General features: G+C 39.4%; 1 protein-coding gene and 1 long non-coding RNA gene across 9 annotated transcripts in view; one reads left to right on the top strand and one right to left on the bottom strand.

Moving 5' to 3' along the window:
* The window catches only part of CALD1 (caldesmon 1), a 187,032-nt gene that overhangs the window by 120,363 nt on the left and 41,934 nt on the right, over positions 1–24,735 (bottom strand). For all 6 annotated transcript variants that reach the window (XM_042925268.1, XM_042925260.1, XM_042925249.1 and 3 more), the window contains one exon: positions 2,140–2,233. The gene's annotated coding sequence lies outside the window, so the exon portion shown is untranslated. The remainder of the gene's footprint in view (positions 1–2,139; positions 2,234–24,735) is intronic.
* On the top strand, positions 767–21,220 carry LOC122211847. 3 transcript variants are annotated; one of them, XR_006198869.1, is made up of 6 exons: positions 767–1,172; positions 3,794–3,864; positions 12,213–12,457; positions 19,814–19,873; positions 20,521–20,644; positions 20,937–21,220. It is a non-coding gene; the product is annotated as an uncharacterized LOC122211847 (long non-coding RNA). The 3 variants fall into 3 exon arrangements; XR_006198871.1 differs by lacking the exon at positions 3,794–3,864; XR_006198870.1 differs by lacking the exon at positions 3,794–3,864 and having other exon boundaries at positions 767–1,509.

The following is a 24,735-nucleotide window of genomic DNA, read 5'->3' as shown; positions in this document are numbered from 1 at the left end:
CTTACAAACCCTCATTAAGAGTAGCATGTAGATTTCTTTATCATGGGAGGATTCCTCTGTTATTTACCAGGAAAACCTTCTACACACCAATTTCTGGTGGCATTTTGGAAACACTGTTCCTCTCTCTCCACACAATCTCTCTGGATGACCTCATCCATGGCCATGGTTCTAATTCCTAAGTAAAGATTATGACTGAAAACATCTCTGTCTCCAGCTCTCACCTGAGCTTCAGGTGGACTATACCCCGATGTCCCTTAAGTCCTCACACTCAGTATATTCCCATCGAAGCTCATCGGCCTTCCCTCTTGTCTCCTGGAACAACGTTCTCATGGAAGAGTGATGGGATCTGGGGCAGGCTCATGCTATTTATTGTCTCCTACCTTTTTGAGGAGAGAGGTAATTATCCTGATGTCAGCTAATCATATTTTTCTTTCAGCCCCTCTCCTGTCTTGACTTATTTCTACCTGTTGTGGTAAAGGGCAGCAAATGTGGTAAAGGGCACCAGTAATCATCACTGGGAGATAGTCTTAAAGCAAATAAATTATAGGTTCAGAAGTTACATCTAATCATCTATTCACTCACTCATTCATTCATTCATTCAATATTATTAAATGTCTCTTATATACACAACTTCTCCTACTGCTGTGAGAGATGTAAAAGCCACACTCTTCAATTTCAAAAATTACACAATGCCATCGGACAATGAGAGCCACACAATAAAGGGCTCTAACACATCACAGAATAACCAGTGTTCTGAAAGTGATGTCAATGCAGAGGAAGTTCAGGAGAGAGGAATCTGAGGGAAGCGCATCTGCAACAAACTAAAAATCAGCATGCTAGAAACACATGATGATGGGCTGGTATGGATTGAATTGTGTTTCCCCAAATTTATATGGTCAAGTCCTAACCCCCAATCCTTCAGAACGTAACCGTATTTGAAGATCAAGTTTTTAAAGAGGTGATTAACTTCAGGTGAGGTGATTAGGTGGGCCCTAATCTGACAGGACTGGTGTCCCTGTCAGAGAAGGAGATGTTGGACACATGGAGAGAGACACCAAACACATGTGCACACTGCAGGCTGGCATGTGAAGACCCGGGGAGAAGACTGCTATCGGCAAGCCAAGTAGAGAGGCTTCAGAAGAAACCAAACCTGCGGACATCTCACCAGAACTGTGAGGAAATTTCTGTTGTTTAGGCCACCTGGTCTGTGATGGCTTGTTATGGCAACCCGAGCAAACTAATACAGGCTGCAACAGATAGAATCGGAAAACAATTGCCTGAGAACCACACTGAATTCCCAAAAAAGTTTCCCTCCTACTGGTGCCACCCTGGGCAAAACTGTGAACAAGTGAAGTTTCCCTTACTTTCTCCAGCCTCTACCTTCTGCAATCCCCTCTTTCCGCCCCCCAGTAACCCTTCTGCCTGTGGAACTTCTCCTCCCAGTTGAGGAGGGTTCATGGGAAGTGACTGGCACTTACTGCCCCTGAAATCACCAGTGTCTGTGCAAAGGTGAGCTTATTCACTGGGGAAGACTGACTCATGACCTCTCTGTCCCCTCAAGTCAACAGCATTCTTTGCAGGAAGTGAGGACTTCATTACTGATCTTAATGCTTAATTGCTTAAGATTGCTTAATTGCTTAATCAATTAATCAATCTTAAGATTGCTTAAGATACATATGCAGGAAAAAAATAAACCAAAAAATCAAATTATAATTTTTTTAACATTTATTTATTTTTGAGAGAGAGAGAGAGAGAGAGAGTGAGCAAGCACAAGCGGGGAGGGGCAGAGAGAGAGGAAGACACAGAATGGGAAGCAGACTCCAGGCTCTGAGCTGTCAGCATAGAGCCCGACGTGGGGCTCAATCTCACAAGCCTTGAGACCGTGAGACCATGACCTGAGCTGAAGTCAGCCACCCAACCAACTGAGCCACCCAGGTGTCCCGCAAAGAAATCAAATTATAAAGCAGAAAAACAATTCTTTCCAAATCTGACAGATGAATTGGTATATAAACCATGAGGACTATAGCAGAAAGACTGGCTTCTCACAATGCATCTTTAGGTGCCAGAATTTAGAAAATGAGGCACAGAGGCTAGGAGCAGAGCCTCCCCATCCCCCTCAATCACATAAATGCTACTCACAGGTAAACGATCAGATGTCTACTTCTGAGCCTTCCGGTTGATCACCAATCCCTGCAGAATTTGGTTGAAGGATCTCCAAATGTTTTAATGACACCTGGTATAAAAGCAGGATGAAGTGGAATGAATTTTAGTTAATGTAGACCACATATTTAAAATATCATTTCTTCCTCAGGTACTATTATGAGTTAGGACCTTAAAGGGGAAATAAAGTATAGACAGAAATGGGTACTGTGCACTTGTATGTTAAAGAATATGAATACAATTATTCCAGAGTCAACCCCTAACTTATTCTAGATAATGGGGTAGATAAGGTGGTATAATAAATACAAAACAGGGAATACTACAAATGCCAATAATCAGAGACAAAGGCTTTAGAACACAGTCAAGGACACCCCTTCTCCAAACCCAACCCTCAATCCTTCTAAGCTTCAGACTCTCAAGAACCTTTCTCCACAGTCTTCGGCTGGTGATGGTCAGGAACTTGACTAATCAGTAGAAGAAGAAGGTCTGGAGGATTACAGATAATTATAGAAATGTACTGGTAGATAATCTAGAGTTAACCCGCACTTGAAACACATTAGTAAATAGTAAACATTAGAAAGACCACAGAAATGACAACTGTGACAGTAAATCACCGTCACACCCCTAAGCCTGCCCCCAACATGATGCAACAAGGGCTTCTAATGAGTATGAAATGCAACTTTGGGCTTTTAATGTTTGCCTTTAATGGAGCGGAGTAATGGGTCTCAAGTGGACCTTAAGAATATAGCTTTGCCTTCCTCCAACCCCACCCTCTGCCACTTGGCATTGGAAGAAAACAGAAGCTCACAGAGGTTAAGGGATGGGCTTGGAATCTCACTGCTAGAAACTAGGCTTGGATTCCTAGATTCTCATTTCAGCTTTCACAAGTAAAAAACAAAACAAAAACCTGCTTAGTGTGTTACTTAAAGTTTGTGTCTATCTGAGGAAGGCTGTTTTGCAAACTAGGAGTCAGGGAACCTTGAGGGCTCACAAATTCATCAGTAAACCCAGGAGCCATCCCTTCCCCCCACCCCTTCTTCTTTCCTTCTTCTTCCTCTTCTTCCTCTCCCTCTTCCTCCTCTCCTTCTCCTTCTTTTTTTTAAATTCAAGTTAGTTAACATATAATGTAGTATTGGTTCCAGGAGTAGAAGTTAGTGATTTAATCCTTACATATAACACCCAGGGCTCACCCCAACAAGTGTCATCCTTCCTGCCCATCACCCATTTCCTTAACCTTGAGCAGCCACTCAGGCCATCTGTAGCTCCTCTCCCTCAACCTCTACCACCTCTTCCTAGGGGTCCCAGGTCCTGAGTGCAAACATCTACTTTGTATTGCCATACATTTAAAGTACCTTGCTCAGCATTCTGGGATGTGGGCCCTCATCTTAAGGAGACTAAAATCCAGTTAGAGGATAAAATCCAGTTGGGACTAAAATATATAATTACATTTCTGGGTTACAAAGCCAGAAAATGACAAGAGCTCCCAATCCCATTTAAATTCCTTTTCTTCTATTGTGGGTCCAAGTTTGGAGGTCTTTTCTATATATCTGAAGAGAAGGGGATGATAAAATGGTGAGGCATTTCCTAGCTGGAAAGATTGCCTAAGCCTGCTTCATAATCTGGTTCCTCACAGCTCCTGGTCCCCTCCCAGCATGCAGTAGGATATCAAGAAATGACTGTTGAATGAATGAATGGAATCCATGGGTGAGTTTCCTGAAACTATAGGCCAAATTTTGTGCATATTAACTTTCATTACCTTTTAAGGCAGTCTCCATTTTTCTTCCCCCCAGAATGAGAACCAGTTGCTAAATAATTAGCAGAGTCCTTGAGGATGGAATTTAGATGAGAATCAATTACAAAGAGTGCTCCTATAAGTAAATTTATACGCAAACGTGGCTGGAGAACCTCTATGTGCCAGGAACATATCGGGGATATGAAAAAGAACAAACAGCTGTGGTACTTGGCCTTATGGTACTTATCGTGTAGTGAATCCCTAGAAGAGGTTTCTCAGACTGATTGCACGTCAAAATTTTCAGGCATGGAGGCTTTTAAAATATATATGGGACACTCCAGAGAGGTGTCCAGGAATCCGCACCTTAAAAAAGCCTACACTTGGAATGTGACGTAGATTATAGTACCCTCCCCACAGAGGCCTCCCGTCCTTGACCCTCAGGCTTCAACAAAGACATCAGAGACTAGAAAAAGGCAAGAGTTACTTGCCAGGATTATAACTGAACACACTGAGAGGTATTTAAATTGGTAGAGAAAATAATTCACAGTATCTTCCCCAAACCCTCTTGCAGGGTCAGTATTTATTTGCCCAGTTTTCCTTTCTGCCCTTTCAATTCTGTCAGTATTTCTATTTGTTTAATTAATTAATTTTTAATTTAAATGTTAGTTAGTTAATATACAGCACAATATTCGTTTCAGAAGAAGAATGCAGTGATTCATCACTTACATGCTACACCCAGTGCTCATCACAAGTGCCCTCCTCAGTACCCATCACCCTTCTAGCCTATCCCCTACCCACATTCCTCCATCAACCCTCAGTTTGCTCTCTATCCTTAAGAGTCTCTTGGGGTTTGTTTTCCTTTCTTCTCTTTTTATTTTTGAATTTAGGAATGAATATAGGAAAAATAGAGGAAGAAAATGCTATCAGTGGGATTTTTTTTTTTTTTTTTTTGGTTTATAGTATCTGGGTCTATGTTCATGAACTATCTTGTTAATGAGACAAAGAGAAAAGAAAGGCTTTCAAGAGGAACCATAAAGAGAATGGCAAAGTGAATGAAAGTAGAGTCTGTCTTCAGATATACTTTGCTTTCTATTCTCCAATTTAGAATCCAAGGGCCGCAAAACTGATGAAGCTCTTACTCTCTATTTTAAGATCTTTTTCTACCTTCAGTTACTTTGCAACTTCAAATAGATTCCTGGGTGAACGAGTACTCACTGGATCCCTTTAAGCTTTTAATTCAGTGCCTAACACATGTATGCTGGCTGGCCTGGCTCAGAGGCAGTTGCCAAAATTCTCTGCAGGCAAATCTGATTCTAGACTGGACGGTAAAGAAGGAAAAGACCTGAGATGAAGGAAGAGGGGAAGGAAGAGAGAACAGGGTTGTGTTAAGCAAGTGAGCCTGTCTTCCTTCCACAACCCCTTTTCTAGTCAGTGGTGAACGGTCAGGTCCTATTTACTGCTCTTTTGATTGAACCGTCTGCTGAGGCATGTGGGGACATTAGGGTTTTATATGAACGCATGTGCTATAGGAGAATCAAGGTGTAACAAAAAGAAAGGAGAAATTTATCTCCTCTCGATCAGACTTGTAGTCCTCCAAGAGTAGTGATTTTCTTAAAAACTTCAAAAACTAACTAAAGCCATTCAGTAGCATGAGAAACAGAAACTAGCACCTTCCTAGGTTACACAAATGAAAAAGCATCGCCAGTACATAATTGCAAAAAGTGATTACAATTCTACCTTAAAATTCCTACCACAAGTATTCACAGAAAGATGCCATTTTCCAAAAGGATACCAAAAGGGAGGGTCTAAAATGTTAATTTATCATAACAGTAGTTATTGCAAAGGTTAAATTAGGGATCTTTTATAAAAAATGAATAATTTTATATAGCCATTAAGAACCAGGTTTTAATTAATTTAAAATTTTACCTTTAAAATGTGGTTGAATTAGTACCCCCTGATTTTAACATTAACATTAATATTAATATTTATATTTAAAAATCTCCCATGACTTTTATAATATGCTCTGCTTTCATTATGGACATACAAATACTATGTTTTTTTTTCCTCTTTTTGTTTTAAAGTTTATTTTGAGAGAGAGAGAACACATGTGTGCAAGCAGGGGAAGGGCAGAGAGAGAGAGAGAGAGAGAGAGAGAAAATCCCAAGCAGGGATTTTCTGCATTGTCAGGGCAGAGCCCGATGTGGGGATTGAACTCATGATCCGTGAGATCACGACCTGAACCGAAATCAAGAGTTGGACGCTTAACCGACTGAGTCACCCAGGCGCCTCATAAATACTACATATTAAGGACTCTTAGTGCCAGGCCTTGTGCCAAGCACATGGTACACATCTATCTCATCTGATTGCTATAGCACCCTAGTGAGGTATGTATTCTTATCTTAGGGTAAGCAGTGAGAAGTTCGTTTTATTTAGGTCATTTGCCTCCGTTCACTCAGCTAGTAAGAAGTGAAGCAAGTATTCAAACTCAAGGGCTGACCCAGCCTGATGGGTGTATTGGAAGGATACATGCCCACATTCACTTATTCACTGAGTGGGTACTCTGAGCCACACAGAGATGAACAAGGGCTGCTTTCACAGAGCTGGTGTTCTTGTGTAGTAGGAACAACACAGGTGTTTCTGATAATGAGTAAAGAAAACAGCATGTTGTGACAGAGGGCCACCAGAAGGTCACTGGAGGCCGGATAGTGAGAGATGGTCTCTCCAAAAAGAAGACATCTAGGCTGAAAATACATTTCTAGGAGGGAACAGCCCATGTGAAGATCTAGGGAAAGAGTGTTCCAGGAGGATCCCTTGAGAATCCCAGCATGAGATGGAGGCTTTTGTAAGTTCTGTGTGCTCTGTGATCATGAAACTCTTTCAAGTTATTTGCCCCCTATGGGACTCAGGCTTTATCTGTCTGTTGGCAGAGTATACAATGTTGAAAGATGTGCTGAATGAGGACTTACCAAAAATGATCCTCTAAGCGCTGCCTTTGTTGGAAATCATGACGGTGGCAGTGGTGCTGGTGATCTGTCCCTACCCAGAGAAGAGTGCCAGGGATGCACATGGTCCCCTTTGCATTCAGTGCCCAGAGTGACAGAGGTACCCTTGTACCCCCTTTCACTTGGTAAGCTTGAAGAGAGTTTCTTTCTGTGGGTTTATGTGAGCTCCTTTCAGTCTTGTGCATTGGAGGAGAAGGCCGAATATTTCTTAATAATAAAAGAATGAAAAGCTATGGGACATAATCCTTGGAATGGGAAAGGAATGGTAAGTAGCTATTTCAGTCTTAGTTGGCAGGAAGTCACATAATTTGTGGGGATGGAAATTAAAATAAAATATTTAAAAATAGATCTATGGGTTTTAGTCAGAATGAGCCAGTAACAATAAAACATCACTAATTGTCTCTTGTGAATTGTCTCTCTTTTTCATTTATAGTTGAATATGGGAGCTAGGAGTATTTTAGAAGGGAAGAGATATGTGATCTTAGGGAATTTAGTCACTTAAATAAATACTAATGAGTGAACTGACCTTGACCAAGTCATTTAACCACGTTAGGCCCCTCAATTCCTTCATCTGCAACATGAATTTTCGGGAATGGAGTTTTAAGTTCCCCCCAATTCAGATGGTTTGTATGTACTTCTATGATCTTCCAAGGGGAAAAAATGTCTTGTGTATGTCTCAGTATCTGTGAATGACATAGTTATGATTGTGAATAAAACAAGCTCAACTGAGCTCACTCTTTTCAGCATCAAACAGGCTGCTCCAAGAAGCGTATTGCTTTGCAGAGACCACAGACCCTCCTACCACTTCCCCAACATTTCTAGGAGATGAGTGTATTTTATAGCTCCAAGAGAAATAATAATATATTGTAAAATAATATCTATCATTTATTGAAGGTCTACTACGTGCAAGGTACTTGATATCTGTTATCTCATGTGATCTTCAAAAGTAAACTGTGAAACTGGCTGTTTTTATTATCCCCATTTGAAAGCAAGGAAACAGATCCAGAATCACTATCATGTAGTCAGTAAGTAGCAGAGTTGGAATTACAACCCAGATTTGGTGGACTCCAAAGCTCTTCCCATGACCAAAAACTTGGAGGAGTCATAGTCACCAACAATGACATTTCTTCTACTCTTTTGAGAAAAGCATCTGGGGATATCATCTCAGTAGGACCCGTGGAGAATTCATCCATGAAGAGGGGGCAGACTGAAGGTCCATGGAGTGATACAAACTCATCTCAGCCCTAATTACACTAAAGTGAACTTCCCAATCTATCAAACTACCAGAACATGGGTAACCCTCTCTGGAGGAAAGCAGTATCATCCAGGACTTCAACTGGATATGCATATGGAAAAAACGAAAACTAAGTCTTGACTTCTGTTTAACACCATATCCTCCACCCCAAAAAGTTCCAGGTTGAGTGTGGATCTCAATGTAAAAGCGGACACGTATAAGCTTTCAGAAAAAAAGTAGAAGATACATCATGTTCTTGAGACAGGTAAAGATTTTGTAAATCACTAACCATAAAGAAATAAAATTGATAAATTTCACATTGAAATTAAGAACCATAAAGAGAGTGAAAAAATTAGCATTAAATATATCTGACAAAGGACTTGTATCCAGAATATATAAAGAATTCCCATAAACCAAGAAGAAAAAGATAGATGACCCATTAGTAAAATGGGTAAAGACTTTGATAGGCACTTCACAAAAGAGGATACTAAAATGGCCAATAAGCATATGAAAAAGTGCTCAATCTTATTAATCGTTAGAAAGATTCCAATTAAAACCACACACCATTAGAATGGCTAAAACTTAAAAGACTGGCAATTCAAAGTGTTAATGAGCAACTGAACTCTCACGCACAGCTGTGGGAATGTAAACTGGCAGTCACTTAGGAAAATTATTTGACAGTTTCAGCTGCTGAAATGGAATATTTGTATATCCTGTGACCCAGATATCTTACTCCTAGGTATGTACACAACAAATATCCGTGCAAATATTCATCAGAAGACATGAATTAGAACAGAATGCTCATAGCAGCACTTTCATAATAGCTACAAACAGGAAATCACCTCAATGCCTACCAATAGTAAAGTGGATAAGTTGTGGCAGGCAAGCAGTGAAATACTGTGCAACAGTTAGAACGATCTAAGTATTGCTCAGGCAATGAATCTCAGAAACATAATGTTAAACAACAGAAGTGACACACACACACACACACACACACACACACAGAGAAAGATTCCATTCATATAAAATTAAAAAACCAACAAAACTAATACTTAGTGTTAGTAATCACAATAATGGTTACCCTGGGGCAGTGGGGGTAAGGGGAGGAGGCTGACTGTAAAAGGAAGCACAAGGGGGGGCTTCTGGGGTGCTAGTAATGTTCTGTTTCTTGATCTTGGAGGGGACTACACCATTATGTTCATTTTGTGAAAATTCATCATGCTGTACAATTATGATTTGTACACTTTTCTGTATGTTATACCTCAAATAAAGATTATTTTTACAACATGTGGAGAGAAAAAGATGAAGCCTCAGCCGGAAAAGACGACAACTAATGGGGATTTATGAGCTCAAAATATATAAAATCATGAAAGTTTGGTATTTCTGGCCATATATTATACCAGTAGGGAAATAAAATAATAAAAAGAAAGACAAACAATGAGAGAAAACAAGAAGGCAATACAAATCAATGTACTCTGCAGGGGGAAAACTGTATTTGGGAAGGCTGGGATCAATTTGGCCAGTTATTTCTAAATTAAAAGTCAACACTGGATTATTTACCAATGACTTAGTGAACTTTCCATAAGATATATTTTGGCTTACTATATCTTAGAAGGGAAAGTTTGAATGTTTTTGCAAGTGGCCCATACCAAAGCAATTCAAATACAGGGACTATTTATCATCTTAAGATGTGGTGAAACTTCATGTCCATTCAGCCCCTTGCTCACTAACCACACTGTTTCTTCTCTTCACTTTCAACTACCCACCTTCCCAAATCTATAGCCAATGGTGCACATGTGCATCAGGCTCTTGCACAAGGTTTCCTCTTTACTTGTTTAAATTGTATGTTTTCATTTAAGTTTTTGCCTGTGTATATTGCATATTTGTCCATAGTATGCTTGTATTTCAGTGTAAATTTTTATGTCTGTAGGAGAGTCTCTTGGTTTTAATGAGATACATTTTTCATGTTACTATGCAATTGTGCATATGGATGTATCTATATACTTGTATAAATTAGTGGATAAGAGAGACAAGATGCATTAGTAGGGTATCATGTTAGAAATTTATTTAGCCAAGCAGGTTAAATCAAGCAAGAAAACTAAGGAAATTACTCTTATAATTCAAGAAAAAGTCAATTATTCAATGAAAGTAAGAGTTCCCTTGGCATTCTGCAATGGGTTCACTGCATTGTTGACAAAACTTTAAACTATTCAGTTGGGTTGGACATTGGTTGTTCCCTTGAAAGCAGCATGGAATTGTGAGAGAAGACAGGCTGTGGGGTCATAACAGAGGTACGACCTTAAGGAAATTCTTTGTTGGATATCAGTTACTTACTTTAAAATAAAAATGATTAGAAATAATAAGTGTTGGCAAGGATGTAGAGAAAAAGGAATCCCTGCACACTGTTGGTGGGAATATAAATTGGTACCGCCACTATGGAAAACAGTATGGAGGTTCCTCAAAAAGTTAAAAATAGAAATACCATATAATCCAATAATTCCACTATTGGGTATTTACCCAAAGAAAACAAAAGCACTAATTTGAAAAGATATATGCACCCCTCTGCCCTATATTCATTACAGCACTGCTTAAGATAGCCAAGATATGAAAGCAATCTAAGTGTCCATCAATAGATGAGGAAATTTGGTGTGCAAACACACACACACACACACACACACACACACACACACACACACACACTGAAATATTATGCAGCCATAAAAAAGGATGAGATCATGCCATTTGAGACAAAATGGATGAATCTAGAGGGTATGATGCTAAGTGAAATAAGATAGACTGAGAAAGACAAATACCATATGCTTCTGCTCATAAGTGGAATCTAAAGAACAAACAAACAAATGAATAGACAAACAAAAAGCTGAATCAGACTTATAAATTCAGAGACAAACTGATGGTTGCCAGAGGGAAAGAGATGGGAGGTTGAGCAAAATGGGTGAAGGGGAAAGGGATATACAGGCTTCTAGTTATGGAATGAGTAACTCATGGGAATAAAAGGCACAGCATAAGGAATACAGTCAATGATCTTGTAGTAGGGATGTAATGAGACAGATGATAGCTACACTTGTGGTGAACATAGATAATGTATAAACTTTTAAAATCACTAAGTTGTACACCTGAAACTAATTTAACAGTGTGTGTCACCAATATGCAAAGAAAGGAAAGAAAAGGAGGGTTTTGCTAATGCCACAACGATGGACTGTCATTGTATACGGATGGGCTTCTTGGTGGCAAGGACACAGTCTTATGGCTAATTCTATCCCAATCATTTTGCATATTCCATGGCACATATCATATGCTCTGTAAAAGTTTCCTGGGTGGGTGAGTGAATAAATGAATGAACTAGCATATAATGAGCCTATTATTGAACTTAGAATGCTACAGGCCCCAAGTGAATTACCTCCTTTCTTCTCCTCCTTTGTTTATTTAGCCAGAACGAATCAAATAAACCCTCAGTTTATTTCTATATTATCAGGGGGCCAGGACTAACAAAGGTAGCAGGGAAATTTTGTTGAATTTCTCTTAAAATTTCAAGGAACACAAAGGATACAGCTTAGATATATGTTCTCAGAGGAGCCAATTTTGTACAACTATGAAGAAGAAAAAATATTTCTTAATGGAACGGAACAAGATTACAAAATAGTATGAAGGGAGGGCCTTGACGTCTTTAAACAGTGTCTGTTTGCTGCAGTCTTTCCTATTTTTTTTTTTTTGAACAATTAATGAATGAAGAATAATCCATGATGCTATTTGTACTGGCCAAAATCTTTCAATTGCTAATAAAAGAATGAGAGTGGATTTTTACAGGCAAGAGAATTCCTGATTGGAGAAGCAATAAGAATGTATCCATGGCAGGGTGAAGGTCAGATGTTTATTTTTAAGCTTTATGAATAATTCTCTACTTGTCTGAAGCAAATCGGAAAGAGAAAGTCATTTATGGCAGTATGAAGAAAGTTCTGGACTTCTCATGGGAAAGTAGCTGACGTCAGTGTTTGATAAGCTTCCTGTGGCCACAAACATATGAGACATTGACTCTTGAGAAAAATGTAAATCTTTCTCTTTACAGAATCATGGTGTGCCTGCAGCTGGAATTTGGTAGAACTATCATACATTAAGAGAGACCTGATGCAGATATTAAAAATTCCAAAGACTGTGGAGAGATAGTGGCTGGCAGGAGTGTTTCTGTTGTTGTCGCCATCACCATCAGCATCACCAACACCATCATCACTATTATCATTATCATTATCAACAAGCACTGATGTGTATTGTATTTGCAATGCACTATGTTAAATGTTTGGGCTCCAATGAATGGTAAGAAACAGTGCACCTAACTTTTATGGATATTTAATTTTCCAACAAAGGCAGCCTTCCTGGCCCTATTCTGTCCATGTGTCCATGTATAGCTCCTTTGCTTTTTAAATTGAGAATCTAATATTTATCAAGCACCATTTTATTTTACTTTAAAAATAGTAATGTTTTGGGGCGCCTGGGTGGCTCAGTCGGTTGGGCGGCCGACTTCGGCTCAGGTCATGATCTCGCGGTCCGTGAGTTTGAGCCCCGTGTCGGGCTCTGTGCTGACAGCTCAGAGCCTGGAGCCTGTTTCAGATTCTGTGTCTCCCTCTCTCTGACCCTCCCCCGTTCATGCTTTGTCTCTCTCTGTCTCAAAAATAAATAAACGTTAAAAAAATATTTAAAAATAGTAATGTTTTTAAGGTAGAGTATGCATACTGTACAATTCACCCATTTCGAGTGTACAATTTGTTTTTAGTGTATTCAGAGTTGAGCAACCAACACCAAGATCAATATAGAACATTTTCATCACCCAAAAAGAAACCCTATACCCTGTAGCCATCACCCTCCTCTCAGTCTCCCCTATCTCCCCAGGCCTAAGCACCTACTAATCTATACTGTGTCTCTAATAGAGCTCTCCATTCTGAACATTTCATATGAATGGAATCATATAATATGTGGTCTTTAGTGACTAAATTCTTTTACTTAGCACAATGTTTTCAAAGTTCATCCATATGGTGGCAGGTATTAGTACTTCATTAACTTTATGACCAAATAATATTCCACTGTATGGATATATCACATTTTGCTTATCAATTCATCCCTCGATGGACATTTGGGTTGTTTCCATCTTTTGGCTTTTATGAATAATGCTGCTATTAACACTTGTGTACAAGTTTTTGTGTGGACGTATTTTTTCATCTCTCTTGGATATATACACCTAGGAATGGCATTGCAGGGTCATATGGTAATTCTATTGTGTGAGGGACTGGAGGACATTTTTTCAAAGTAGCTGCACCATTTTTATCTTTTTACCAGCAGTGTATGAGGGCTCTGATTTTTCTACACCCTTGCCAGCAAGATGGACAGGCTGTGGAGAGCTGCTGTATGGCACAGTGCCTACAGCTAACAATACAGCATTGTGCATCTAAAAATGTGCTAAAGGGTACATCTCATGTTAAATGTTCTCACCACATTCACATATACACAAAAGGAAACTGTCTAGCTTCTTAAAAGAGAACTCACACCTAAAGAGAAACAACTACAAAGATTAGAATGCTCATGAATGAATCCCTTAATTCCAAGAGACTCTCAAGTTATTGACGGTCTCATCCATGAAGTTGGTCCTCAGCAATTAGGGATATTCACAAAGAAGCAGTACCCTAATTCAGTACTTTCTGGTTGAGACCACAGGCATTCCAAGTGATTGGATTATTCATTCAGTTCAGTCAACCCATTATACTTTATTGATTCAGTGAATTGAGTTTTGTTTTCCTATTGTAATAATATGTACTTGTTTAAAGTATTCTTAAAACTTTTTCTAGTGTTCATTTGATTGCTGCTTGAAATTTAAGTACCTAAGGACAGGGCTACATACTATATTTCTGTTTTGGCCAGTTGCTTACAATGAGCAAAAACAAAGCAAAATAACACCCAAAGTGGAATGATCCTGTTCCTCTTCTGCACTTTTAACCAGTCAGCACTGCCTATCACTCTCCTCCACCCCCGAGGTATGCGCTGAGACCTAATCCAGAGCCTTGAGCTCAGTCAATGTGAAGCACAAAACACTGACATAAGGAATCTGTGCAGCAGTAGAGCTCAGGCCTTATGCCGGAACCTAGAATCATCCAACTCATGTAACAAAAGGCGAAACCATCAGTGTGTGTGGCTCTGAAAAAAACCACTGGTTGGGGCACCTGGGTGTCTCAGTTAAGCGTACGACTCTTGATTTCAGCTCAGGTCATGATCTCAGGTTCCTGGGGTTGAGCCTCCCCTCTGACACTGTGCTGATAGCAAGGAGCCTGCTTGGGAGTCTCTCTCTCTGCCCCTCCCTGACTCTTCCGCACATCCTTTCTCCTTCTCTCTCTCAAAATAAATAAATAAACTTTAAAAAAATCATTGGTTGGTATCATTCCTCAGCTTTTAAGGAAAATCAGCCTCTGCATTATCCATCTGCGCATCCAGCTGAAAGAGTAGCCCGTGGAGGCTGCAATCCAGTGGACAAGATGCCAAGCCCTTTGCACTAGAAAACTGGTATAACATCACACTTACTGTTTATCATCACCCAGTTATCAGTCTGTTTTTGTCTTGGAAACTGTAGACATCGGCAAACGCAGCAAAAAAACAGTGCATGGGGGACCATTTTGTGCACAGGGCCCTGGGAAGGGGCAGTGGAATTCCTCTGATCAGTCTCCTTTTGACTTTTTCCCATAGACCTTGTTCCTGCACTGAAATGTCTGGAATGTTTGGTAGGGACGAAGTGGGTTGATCATAGGGCAATTACGCTTCTATCATCACTGAGATCAGCTGTTTGTGGACTAATTTCCAAGCAACTAGTGACATCACAAATGGGTTAAGAATACACATACACAGCACTTTTATAGTAAACAGAGCTTTCATATCACTTTTCTCAATGATTTTCATGGCAAATCCAGAGGTCAGTAAGACAAGTGCCATTTGCAACACTTTAAAAATGGGACTTAGGCCTAGAGAGTGTAAAAGGTTTACTTTACCTAAACCCTTTTAGATAGCGGTGGGTAGATCAAGATCCTCTAATCTGTTCTTTTTGCAAAAACTCCATTCTTCTTCTATTTGGCCACTAACAACAAAGTTCATTTTGCAGGAACTGGTTATTTTTCATTTTAGGACAAATCAATCATTACATTTGTTTTTAGAAATCATATCAACCCACTGTTTAATTCCCAACCAGTACCATGGGCTAAAATTTTTAAAATAACAATCTCAGGAATTGATTCTCTGTGGGCCTTTCAATTTGACCTGACTTGGCAGTAATCACCTAGTGGGGAGAATGTAAAAAGTGACAAACCCTACAAGCAACTGTCCTTACCTCACATTAATAGAATGTTGAAACAAGTCTATCCAGGCACGGTGGTACACCGCAGCAGATTTCCATACGGAGTCTCAATCACAGCATGACTACTGGTGACATGTGTCACCAGAAATTTGAGTTTTCACATGATTTACCTTTTAAAACATTAGGAAGTACTCAGGTTATCCCTATAAACTTGACTTCTCACTCCCACTTGAGTGGAAGAAAAAGGCTCACCTATGTGTGTTCCTATGAATCTCACTCCCTTGCATGTCATGTGGAGAAAATAATTTTTGTCATTTGCTCTTCTACTTTTCCCATTTCATGAGACAGTTAAGTCAGACCCAGTTTGGGATTCTCTTTCCAGTTACTAAATGGATGAAGAGAGGCAGGATCTCTGTCCTCACAGAGCTAACTCTTTAGGGGGTTAGTATTAACCCACTAATAAAACCCATAAATAAGTATTAAAGCATTTACATCGTATTCACTTCTTCCTTTGGACTGAGTTCTTTTTAAAAAAAAAATATTATTGTGGGGCGCCTGGGTGGCTCAGTCGGTTAAGCTTCCGGCTTTGGCTTAGGTCATGATCTCGTGGTTTGTGAGTTTGAGCCCCACGTCAGGCTCTACGCTGACAGCTCAGAGCCTGGAGCCTATTTCAGATTCTGTGTCTCCCTCTCTCTCTGCACCTTCCCTGCTCGTGCTCTTTCTCTCTCTCTCAAAAATAAATGAACATTAGAAATATTTTAAAAAATATTATTGTGGTAAGAACACTAAACATGAAATCTACCCTCCTCACGTCTCACTTTTGTATCCCTAGTGCTTAGCATAGTTCTGAGCACATATTAATTTCTCTATAAATATAAGTGAATAAGTGAATGAGGTTCCCAGATGTTCAAACCTTTTCATTTCTAAATCTTGATTCATTATTCAGTGTCCTTCTTCCCAGGACCAGACTGAAAGCCAATGCAAGGAGGATAATCTGAATGACACTAGTCTGATACTGACATTTTTACTGGCAATTAGATTAGCTGGTTGATGGACAATATCCCAGCTTCAATTTGGTATAACCACAAACTTAAACCCGAGCTGCTTTTAAAAAAGATGTGTGTTATTAGCCAAATGGAGAATAAAGATACAGATAGGTCAAATGAAACCCATTTCTACATTAATACAATATTTCAAATTAAATAGCCCATAATAAATTTATCTCCAAAGGATAGCACTGTTTAAATATAGTGATGGCTCTATTTATAAGCCAACAAAAATACCAACAGAAACCTCCCCAGTTTTAACATTAATAGTGGAGTTGATTGAATTAAATGAAAAAGATAAATTATTCAATAAAACCTTTTGGGCAATTGCCGGCAGATAACTGTTGGGCAGCTGTGTCTCCTTTGAAATAGCAATCCTGTCAATATTTGGGCACAAGCATAGCATGAATAGAGCTAAAATATGTAACTGTAAAACATGTCTTGCAGCCTCAAAAGGAAAAGTTCTAAAATATGCTTTCCAGAGACAACAAATCTTACAAGTTTGGAACACAAAAATGTGATTGTGACGAGTTATTGTGCCAGAATGAAAAACCAATGACTGCGAGTAACAGAATGAAGCCTACGGACAAATGCCATCCCATAACCTTGAACAGAACTACAAATACATTATATGGAATATACTAGAAGACTGAAAGAGGAAAATTTAGCCAGAATTTAAATGCTATCGAGACTGCAGAGATTGACTGTTTAGGGAGTGTTTTTTTCTTTTCTCTGTGCTCTTTCATTTCCTGATTTGGCTCAAAAGGAACAACTCAGAAATGAAAACCAAAACTGTCATCATATTTTTAGGATGTTTGAATCCAAAGGAGGGAAATCCAGGAGTGCTGGCACTTGGTCGTAAGCTCCCTGAGTGAGCAGGGATCTTGCATCTTTATACTGCTCTGTGCCCTCAGAGTAACGCACACAGTCCTCGACAATTACTTACTGACAGAATGAAATACTGATTGTTTTCAAGACTACTTTTGTTTCTATTTTGCTCTATTGTAAAATGCCCCAAATCATCAAATCTGTAAAATCAGACCCATCTCTGAATGCTTTCTAGATATACATCTTATTATGGAGAATATACAAGTGTACATTTCATCACAGAAAATTTAGAAACTACAGAGATATATGTAGAAAAACAATCATAAAGTCTCTTTCAATCGCTCCCACCTTGAAATTACTTTAAAGTTTCAATATATTTCCTTCTAGTTGTTTTTTTAGCAACACAAATGATTCTCTTTTAAAAGCAAATTTAATGTCATGGATTTAATTTTTTCACTTACACATGTTTTCCTACAACATTCCTATAACATGACTAATAACATCATAGTTTATACAAACATTCCCCTATCACTGGGCATGTAAAGTATTTCAAGTTTCAAATAATGCTGTGATGGACATTCTTGTACATAAATCTTTATCCCATGATATTGATTGCTATGTTGCAAATTGCTAAGTAATATAGAGGGCTTAGTGACTCTTGGGGGATGGGACTGATCATATTTTCTTTCTGGGAATTGTTGTTTCCAAATAACCAAATGGAAAAGTTGGAACAGTATTCACAATGCCACAAAAATATGTGGAGTTGAGAGACAGCAAATAACAACCAGAGAGTATCATCCATTCACTGTCAAGATTATAGAAGGATCCCCCCAAAAAGTTGTATTTAAAAACCTGATTTTTAAGATTGACCAAAGTGAGTCTTCAGAAATGAGGTACTTCAAAGGTGTAGCAAACTAAAACATTAAAATCAAGCACATTGTATGTAGACACACACAGTAGAAGGCAGTAGAGAAAAAAAGTCCTAGTAGTGGTAATCCATAGCATCACAGGACAGTCTCTGATGGACTGAAAAGGTCTGTTAAGGAAGTGCCAACAGTGGGTTTAACGGTTGGGGCACAAACACTCTAAAGATGGGGATTATATATCATACTTTTGTTTCCTCTCCACAACTTACAGAACATTCAAGCACTGCTACTTTTTCTTTCAGCAAAAAGAATGTAATTGAACATAATCCATCTTCCCTGAGCTTTTCCCATCTTAGTAAATGGCACCAGCCTTCACCTAGTTGCTTGAGCCCTGGCCCTGGGGGTCACTCCAGACACTTCTTCTTCTTTTTTTTTTTTTTTTTTAATTTTTTTTTTAACGTTTTTATTTATTTTTGAGACAGAGAGAGACAGAGCATGAATGGGGGAGGGGCAGAGAGAGAGGGAGACACAGAATCGGAAGCAGGCTCCAGGCTCTGAGCCATCAGCCCAGAGCACGACGCGGGGCTCGAACTCACGGACCGCGAGATCGTGACCTGAGCTGAAGTCGGACACTTAACCGACTGAGCCACCCAGGCGCCCCCAGACACTTCTTCTTTACCATCCATCCACATGACTCCCTGTGCCATAAATTACTAAATCCAGGTGATTCTCCCTTCAGAATATTTTCTTGAAATGGTCCATTTATCTTCATCATTGTTGCTACCACCTGAATCCAAGCCACCATATCTCATCTGGATCATTCCAGGAACCTCCTTATTCATTTCCCTGTTCAAATCTTCTGGCCTTCTGCAAATGAAGACATTTCAGAAAATACTGATCTGATCATGTCACTGCCCTGCTTAAAACACTTCTATAGCTTGGGTCACCTGGGTGGCTCATTCAGGTAAGCGTCTTACTTTGAATTTCAGCTCAGGTCATGATCTCATGGTTCATGAGATCGAGCCCCACATCAGGCTCTGTGCTGACAGTATGGACCCTGCTTGGGATGCTCTTTCTCTTCTCTCTCTGCTCCTCCCCTGCTTGTATGCATGTGCTCTCTCCCTCTCAAAATAAATAAATTAACTTAAAAAAAACCCACTTCTATAGCTTGATAGCACATTTAGAACATAGGTTCAATTATTTACCATGACATAGAAATGCCATCCCCAATTGAACAGAACTATAAATACATTACATGGAATATACTAGACGATTGAAGAAAATTTAGCCAGAGTTTAAGTGCTATCAAGATTGTAGAGACAGACTGTTTACAGATCACACTGTATGTGATTTGGCCCTGCCTGCCTCCCCAGCTTCTTCTTGAGCCACACTAACTTTTTAAAAATTTCTTGTGTGGCTCCAACTCTTGAAGGCCACCGAGTCTTGGGACATGCTGTTCTCTAACACTAAAATGACTTCCCCACCCCTAGCTCCCACACTAGCACATTTCTCATTTGGCCATTCTTAGTTTTCCCTAAACAGATAAACTCAAAGCTGGAAAAGTATTTGTAATACTCACGAAACACTGATTTTTGTGTTCTAGCTCAAGCATAGGATGAATGTTGAAGACTTCAAGTATCCTAAAGTATCATTTTTTGTCAAGGTATGCTAAATTAAAAATTGCTGTGTTGGATATACAGATTTTTAAGATTTTTACTTTCATGTCACTTTTCTTTACAGCTCTCTGTAAAAAGAGCTCCATGAGGGTGCATCTGGCTGTTGAGCTCCATTGAGAGCTCCATGAGGGTGTGTCTGGCTGTTGTTGTTGTGGTTGTGGTTGTGGTTGTGGTTGTGGTTGTTGTTGTTATTGAATCACTGGTTCCTTAGCACTCTACAGTCACCTGTAATATATTAGTCACTAAACAAATATGAGTGGAGTGAGTGGCCAGCAGTCAAAATATTTGAAAAGAGTGTCTAATGATGAGACAGGGAAGTGTTACAGGTTTATCATCTATTTGCTGGGAGGATATTCATTAACAGCTTGGCACTTAGTAAGTACTCAACATACTGAACAAATCAGTGAATACATGGATGAACATTTATGAGCTGCTGTGACAGAATATGGTTAGTTCTGAATGAAAAGCAAACAACTCTACCAAAGCAACCATCTAAATAACCTAAAAGTTCTTTCCTCTGCTGCTACAACAGTTGACCAAACGTTGTAGTTTAAAAGAGAAAGTATAGAAAACACATAAATATGCTTTCCATTCTAATAGTTGGATCATGCATTATCTCATTTGATTCTTATAGGAACCCTGTGAGATAGACAGTATATCATCTCCATTTGACAAATAATGAAATTAAGCCAGTGTCCATGATTACTTCAGAATGTAATGGATCCAGAACTCAGATGCTAGCCTTCTAACCCAAGAGAGTAAGTAATAAGAGCAAGAGGAGAAAATCATGGGATAGCTGATGTGACTTTGTTCTGATTTCTTCCCCTGCATCTGTGATAAGGTTGGTTGGGCTTTTAATAAATTGATTCAGCCTTTCAATAAGAAACAAACAAATACCCAAATCCTTCCAAGTTTTCCAGCTTCAGAAACTGACTTTGGTCTCAATTGCTATTACTAATACTTTTGGGATTGGTAAGATTTTATTCTTCTTTCCAGCCATGTTTCAAAATATATTCTGAGCCACATTTGTCTCTATTCCTTTTAAACCAGTGAGAAAACGCTCTCAAGAAATTGCATCAGTGCCGAGGACCTACTCATACACCAGCTGTGATTTGGCTTATTGCCATATAACCTAATATGGCCAAGAAAATGTTTGACTGGAACAGAGTGAGGATTGCCAAACTTGACTTTTAGTAAGAAAAGTGCCACAGAGTCCTCTGTTTAGATACAGTGTAATTTCAGTTCAGATGCAATGCTTATACGTTCACATCAACGACACCATAATTATACTTCTATGCAGTAACGAAAACCAGATACCTGCCCCCTTTGCCCACTCACAGGCGAGGTGAATAAATAAAAGCTGCCCAAAAAGGCTCTTGGTGGCAGTCTATTGAACACGTTGCCCTTCTTGGGTCATAAAAGCTGAGTGGGGAGACCCAATTCAGATTCTGCAGGAGGTCCTTTGAGTTTGTGGAAAATCAAATAGCTTTCAACAGAAGAAAGGTTGGAAGGAAATTCACCTCCTCCGTCTCCCATCTCAACCCATCATGGATTTACCATCGTCTTCCTCAAATAGCATCTCTAACATTCTTATTTCTTCTTACTCCCAGTATGCTGATAGATTGGAAATATCAGTGTCATCTTAAATGTCGCTCTTTCTCCTACCAGAAATACAATTAATGGGCATTGAATCCAGAATTCTATTTGGGCTATTCTGCTCACGAGGGCTTTCTTGCTTCCTCTCGCCGCCCCTGTTCCCATCACTCACACACTCTTGTGCTCAGACCATATGACTGTCCTCTGGCCAGACACTGCAGTTTCTTTAGTCGTTCTGAGGCATGAATAAATGCTTTTAAGTCAGACAAATCTGGGTTTGAAGTCCAGATATGCCACTTATGTGCTGGGTGACTTTTGCCAAGTGTTAACTTTCTCTGTGAAAGTGGAAATGACCTACCTTGCGCTGATGTGGGCACTGAGGGAGTGCAGTAGGTACGGTACCAGACATGAAGGAAAAGTGCTGGGTAAGTGTCAGCAAGCTCCCGTGTTCTGCTTCTGTCCTCAGTAATCTCAATACATTCTGCACAATACTGCTAGAGTCTTTTCCCCAACCAAGTATGTAGAAATGGAAAGGGGAAAATGTACCCATCGACCCCTGAAATTTGCCCTTTCAGTGAATAAGGGAGCGCTACCTAAATATTCAGTCTGGCCCAAGTTAAAGAAAAACTAATGTCAAAAAGTTTCCTAGAGTTACCAAGGGCATAAGCTCAGGGTGGATGACTATTATGTTTATGTAAACATCTTGACCTTCCTGTGTGTTCAAAAATGGTGAAGACTCCCCGGGCCCCAGCAATCACTTGGGAGAGAATTAAGGCAAAGAGCTAAAAAACTGACTTTCTCCTCAGCAGCACCAGTCTCAGGTAACTTACTAGCCCTCTTTCTCCATAAGACCCACTGATCACCACGTCTAATACTAATTTTAAACTGTGATCTGGTCTCAGCTGTACCGTAATGCCTCTCTATCACTTCAAACCATTCATCAAAGTCTGTTAAACACAGCAGCTTTGTGGGAATGAGGGGGTGAAAAAGGAACTTTGCTGTGCTCAGGGTCAATCTGAGAGAGACTGGAAGGGATCTGGAACAGGAGGTGACAGTAAAACACAGGCATTCCCACCACTTTGTCTGTTTCTTGGGGATTCCCAGAAATACTGAGATGGAGGCCCCAATAATTTTATTCAGTTATGAAAGCAAAGAGCAGCCCAGGAAGAACTGGGTCATTCCGGGTTACATACTTAGGAACAACTAACCAACAATACAAAAACAATATTATAAGTAAAATGTTGGTCATCCTGACTGGTGTAAGTAACTCAGACAACGGTTTCTGTGTGGTGAAAAATACTGGCGAGGTGTTAAAAGACCTCGATTTTTAGTTCTGCTGATACTCCTAACTAGCTGTGTGACCTCGGGCAAGACACAAACTCTGTAGGCCTCAGTCTCTATAAAAGGATGAAGAATGGATTGGAAAAGCTCTGCTACTTGTTGATAAGATGGGCTGAGGTACTCAGGAAAAGCTTCAAAAAGAAGATTGGCTCTTAGAGAAGAACTGAGATTCAGATAAGTAGAAAGAAGAGTGAGGATATCTCATTCATGCTCAGGAAGAGAGCAAAGTCATTTGAGCAGAAACATCCAAGTTGTATTCATGGGTGAACATGTTCAAAAGCCCAGGTGGGAGGGTTTTGGGAAGTGAGTTATATTGATTATGTCCATGGATGTCAATTTTGCACTTTATTGTTTGGAATAGATTGTAAGTACTAGGATTCTTTATGTAAATGGTAGTTGGCAAAGATTGAAAATCAAATTCAAAATACAGAATGAGAAGGACAAAGCTGGAGACTAAACTAAAGAGGAGAGAGGTATGGGGATAAGTTTAGGGCTTCTTGAAACCTGACATAAGATAGTGACAATGAAGCTGTGAAGGAAAAGAAAGTCAGTGAAGGATCTAGAAATGTGCATTTATTTCTCCTCAACATATCCCAGTCTCTTCTGGTTGGTCTGTAGAGGGATCCCTGCCCAGATGCAACACTCAACTCTGACCCTTAGGTCTAAGAACTGTGCTGTTAATGACTAATATATCATTTGGGAGACTAAGCTACAGGAAGAGCCAAGATCATTTTTTTCTGTAAGTATAAAATGACTTTGGGTTATTTTGTGATTAGAGGTCTTTACATTAAGTGCATAATTGAACATAATTTTGTAAATTGTACAAGTCAACAATCAACCACAAATGACTTCATTAAAGCAGAAATCTCCACATTATCCTGAAAGAATATACATATTATAAGACTTCTACAAATCTGACAGACTGTGGAATTATCCTTACACAGAGAGAAAATACACTCATTTCTCTCCTTCTTTATGTTTTATAGCAATTTAAAGACCATGAACTACCATAATTATTCATTAAAATCGATGCTTTGAATAAAGGAAATCCAACGTTAACTTACTAGTAGTGTTAACAAAGTTATTTAGCAAAGCAAATTTGCTTTGACTGGGTGTATAATGCCCTCTCAACAACTTTATGCATTAGAAAGAGACAGAGCTGGAGTCCAAGTCCAAGTCTACGTGAGCTTAAGAGCCCATTTCTTTTCTATTGAACTTCACTGCCATCTTACAAATGTCAGTTGCCTTGTCCCTTCCCCATCCCCTATTCCCTACTATATCTCAATCTTAATGTGTTTAAATGCTAGTTTCAGGCCACATTATAGACCCTCGTCACATTATGGTGAACATTTGGAATGCATTACTTTAAGTGCTAGTACCAAGCTAAAAATGCATATTAGTTCAAGAGGAGTTTAGAGACATTATTGGTTAATAGATTTAAAAGGGTCTCTGAGGGGCGCCTGGGTGGCTCAGCCGGTTGAGCATCTGACCGGCTCAGGTCATGATCTCACAGTTTGTGGGTTTGAGCCCTGCATCAGGCTCTGTGCTGACCACTTGCTCAGAGCCTGGAGGCTGCTTCAGATTCTGTGTCTCCTACTCTCTCTGCCCCCCCGCCCCCCCCCCCCCCCAGTTCACGCTTTGTCTTACTCTGTTTCTCAAAAATAAATAAATGTAAAAAAAATTTTTTTTTAATAAAAAAATAAATAAAAGGGCCTCTGAAGGGTTACTAGAGGGGAGGTGGTTGGGGGGATGGGTTAAATGGGTGATGGGGATTAAGGAGGGCACTTGTGATGAGCAGTGAGTGTCGTATGTAAGTGATGAATCACTAAATTCTATGCCTGAAACTAATATTAGACTGTATGTTAACTGGAATTTAAATAAAAACTTGAAAAAATAAAAAATAAATAAAAAA

Source organism: Panthera leo, chromosome A2 (assembly GCF_018350215.1).
Source record: "Panthera leo isolate Ple1 chromosome A2, P.leo_Ple1_pat1.1, whole genome shotgun sequence".
In the NCBI taxonomy this organism is placed as follows: Eukaryota; Metazoa; Chordata; class Mammalia; order Carnivora; family Felidae; genus Panthera; species Panthera leo.
This window is presented reverse-complemented; position numbering and strand designations above follow the sequence as displayed.